The sequence below is a fragment of the Vicia villosa genome, linkage group LG3 (genome assembly GCF_029867415.1).
Source record: "Vicia villosa cultivar HV-30 ecotype Madison, WI linkage group LG3, Vvil1.0, whole genome shotgun sequence".
NCBI lineage: Eukaryota > Viridiplantae > Streptophyta > Magnoliopsida > Fabales > Fabaceae > Vicia > Vicia villosa.
The window spans coordinates 209,561,878-209,566,398 of NC_081182.1; the positions used below are offsets into that span (position 1 = coordinate 209,561,878).

Below are 4,521 nucleotides of genomic sequence, written 5' to 3' on the forward strand. Positions count from 1 at the left end.
TCAAGAGAAAAGAACTTGCTCAGAATTCTAGATGGAATTTTACTAGCCCAAGCTTCCATTGCATACTTGCAATTTCTTAAGGCATGTAATGTGGTTTTAGAGACGTTGCCACACAATAGATAACTCGCTTGACCAAATCCATGCAAATTCCTTCTGTACCCTGTTAAAAACCTCTCATGATTTAAAATCCAAATAAAACATCTAACTCTCTCTGGCACTTGCAGCTTCCAGATACACTTCCAAATATGACCCACTTGGTAGCCATTGTCTTCCATTAAAAAATGATACACACTGCCAATGTCAAAAGAACCGTCATCTTCAGTGGCTATAAGAATATTATTGACACTGCTATCCTTTAGAGGCGGATGAGTAGAGGCAATTCTCGACCTTATATCCCGAAGAATCCAGTCTAACAACCCCCATTTCCAATTCACATTATCCCCACCAAGTCACAAACTCTAGTATCCCTCAACTCTAAGGGGATATGAATATTCTCCTCCATTATGATTTTCCCTCTAACCACCCAATTATCCTTACAAGTATGAATCTTTGATCCATCCCCAATATTCTAAATGCCTGTTTTTGACAGAGTAGTAGTAGTGCCAACAATAGCTTTCCAAAGCTTAGAATCATAACTCTTGGCTTCAAGATTGGTCGTATTATTCTCCACTTGATACTTTCATCTTAAGATTTGACACCATAAGTCATCATCTCCATTAATGATTTTGCTACCCAACTTCATAATACACATTTGATTCATAGTGTTGAGATCATGCAGACCCATTCCACCAACATCCTTGCTCGCCACCACTTTCTCCCAACCTACTGCATGGTGTTTCTTTTTCAACTCAGTATCACCCCATATGAAATTACGCTGCAAATTATGAATCTCCTTAATGCATACCTTAGGGTGCATATTAGTCATCATAGGATACACCAGAATGAGTTCCATTACACTCTTGGTAAGTGTAACTCTCCCAGCAAAGGATAGATTTCTAGCTTTCCAGCTTGTAAGCTTATTTGAAATTTGCTTCATCACATAATTGAAATCGCCTCTTCTAAGAGCTTTACTAGAAAGAGGCGCCCCAAGATATTTACCAAAATCGCAAGTCTCACTAAAACCAGAAGCTATGGCTAACTTAGTTCTAAAACTCCTTGATACATTCCTTGAAAATAAAATGCTAGACATTTCCTTGCTAATTTATTGCCCTGACATTCGGGAAAAAGTATCTAAAATTCTTTTCACGCACTGCACTTGCATCTCCGTTGCTTCCCCAAAAACGAGCAAGTCATCCGCAAACATTAAGTGAGTTATGTTAACACCATTTCTGCCCATATGGAAAAGTTTCTGTTGCGTATCATTAACAACTTGTTCAATCAAATGAGTCAACTTATCCAGGCATAAGACATAAAGGGAGATAGGATCCCCTTGACGAATACCTCTCTGAGGACGAAATTGTTCATTCCTATTACCATTCTAATTATTTGTTTCCAAACTCATAACACCGTGCATGATAAGATTGATCATACTCCTTGGCAACTTTATTTCCTCAAGAATTCTCCATATAAACTCCCATAAAGAGACTCGAGAATTCTTAGAGTTAGATTATGGAAAATAGTTTGTACCAAATCTAATTACTTCTTCGGTGATGTACCGTTCAATAATCGAAGTTTCTGAACGGCGATGATTCTTTGTATACCTTTTAAATGTCTTCATGTAGCGCTCTACCAGATACATATACGATAAATTAATTGGACAAAATTATAATCTCCCTTACAAGATAAATAATTAAGTGAATAGTAATGTCAAAAAATGGTGGATGAAAACATCTCTAATTGACACAAGATAATGTGCAAGAAAAGTCAATGAATATAAATACAAGGCAATCCAGGAGGTTAAATAAACTGTCAAAAATTCAAACTGCATTGTCATTAGGATAGTTGGTCGGTTGCACCCATAGAAAAGTGTTATTAAATTGTATATGACGAAACAACAAATTTATTAACATCCATCAAATTTATAAATTACACCAATATAATTTTTCTTGTTTTTTTAAAATTACTTTTATATTAAATAAAATACAAATTAAAAAATTTCATTTTCTTAAATCTATAAATTATTTTTGAAATAACTTAATTACATATTATATCCAACCCGTACAACACATGAATGATTTATCTATTAGTTAAATAAGTTTTTAGTCCTTATAAATATTCCAAATTTTATTTTTAGTCCCTATTAAAAATATGACATATTTTAGTTCCTACAATATTTTTATGCATACAGTTTTAGTTCTCCCTATTTTCTAAAATTTTAAAAATTATTTCATTACCCTTTAACTTTTAAATGTTTGAATCATTTTTATACACATTTTAAGACTACTGTAAAATATTTATTTACCAAATTTAAATTTTTTTAAAATAAAAAGAATTAAATATGATTTTTTTAAAATTTCAATAGATAATTATAGAAGTAGTGAAAATCTCAATTTAGAAATCAAATTTTAAATTTCCATTTTTCAAAGAACATTTTATAATATTCTAAACATGTTTGTTGATTTATAGATATCAAAAGCATATTTATTCTTTTATCTAATTATAACTTAAATTTTTTAATTTTATATAGATCTTGGAGGCAATGAGATAAATCCAAAATTAATAAGATATTTAAAAGTTACATATAGTAATTTTACTGTGGATATTTAAAGTATATAAAAATATAATTCTTGGTTGGAAGCATAAATTTTAGGGTCAAATATGTTCTTGGTCCTTATAAATTATTCACGTAGTTTAAATCTATAATGTTAAACTAATATGTATTTTTAAATGATTGTTTTGCAGAAATATTTAGAATGTTATAAAATGTTTTTTGAAAAATAAAATTAAAAATTTGATTTATCAATCAAAATTTTCATTACTTTTATCATTATTTTTTTAAATTTTAGAAAACTTATATTTAATTCTTGTCATTATATAAAATTCTGAAATTTAACAAATAAATATTTTACAGTACATTAAACACGTACGAAAACATTTATTAATTTTTTTTTAATTTAAAGAATAGGGACAAAAACATCTTTCATAATTCCATTGCTTATTAAAAAAATTAAAGAATAATTAAACAATTTTAAAAATTTTAAAAAATAGTAAATTTAAACTGCATGCATAAAATATATATATTTAATAAAAATTGAAAATATTTATAATCATATATAAATATATTATTCATAGTTTATTTTTATATTTGTTTCTTATAACAACACAACCAAAAGACATACGTTACGTTTACACAGGAGAATGCTATCAAACATTTTCCCGTTAAACTTAGTCCCTTTAGTATAGATCATTGAACAATCTTCAACAGTTTGACATGGAACTGTAGTGAATAAAAGGATAAATAATGTTAATAAAATTTGATAAAAAGTTATTTTAGAATTACAAGATAAAAAATAATTTATTTAAGGAAAAAAATGATTTACCGATAGCTTTCGCTGGAAGAAGGAATATGGACAAAAACAAAATTATAACATAAATAAATTTGAAAATTTTAGTCATATTTTTTTATCTTTTAATTTTACAAATGAACTATGATATATTCAATGTATACTAACACAATGCTAAAAACACTTAAATATTAGTAGGACTAAAATGCATAATATATTTTAATATATTTTATTGCCCTTTTGAAAAGAGGTAACATAAAAATACTAATTTATAATCTTTACAACTATTTTTTAAAAAACTTTTCATCCTTTGGTGAGAGAAAGTAGACATGTTTTTTTATAAAAAAAAATTGGTTAAGTTATCTATATGAATGATGTAGAGTTATAAGGACAACATTTTTATGTAAAAGTTAAGAGGGATGCTATGCTTACATAAAAATGTTACATATTTAAATCTTATAAAATACAACATTGTCATGTGTGTCTTTGTATCAAAACAAATAAAAAAATAATAATAAAAGATTTTAGAAAATCAAAACTCTATAGGAAGAATAAGGTGTAGGTGTTACTTTTAGTGTATAAGTAACATTCTTCAAAAGTTAAACATAAGTAGGATTAGGGATATTAATTAGTATTCATGGATACATGTACTATGTTTTAAATTTTTTATTCAATAAATTTGATATTTGTATTGACTCTTTATTTATATGGTATACACAAATATTTATGAATTTTGAAATATCCACGTATACTATGAATATCATTTTATTTTTAATTTGAAAAATTACAGTTTATTAATTTACTTTATATTATAGAAATAGAAAATTATTAAATTTTTGTAAGCGGCTAGAGTTTAGTAATTTGATGTAAATTACTATGTTTATGTAATTTTATTTATGTTATGTGATGATGTAAATAAAAAATGCAATGTTATAATAGTTAGTGAGTAGGATTCATTAAGTGTTTTTTAAAAGCAAGATGACATTAAAGAGAGAATTAAGGGTTCTCCAATCCGATTACAAAGAAAATTAAGAATCTCCAATAAAGAGAAAAGATTACAAATTAATTACAATCACGA

At 27.1% G+C, this 4,521-nt stretch overlaps 1 long non-coding RNA gene across 1 annotated transcript; it reads right to left on the minus strand.

The window, feature by feature from the left end:
- Positions 1-3,158: 3,158 nt before the first annotated feature.
- Positions 3,159-3,659, minus strand: LOC131657243 (uncharacterized). The gene is made up of 2 exons (XR_009300547.1): positions 3,480-3,659; positions 3,159-3,376 (listed from the first exon to the last, which is right to left on the minus strand). It is a non-coding gene; the product is annotated as an uncharacterized LOC131657243 (long non-coding RNA).
- Between the last annotated feature and the right edge of the window lie 862 nt (positions 3,660-4,521).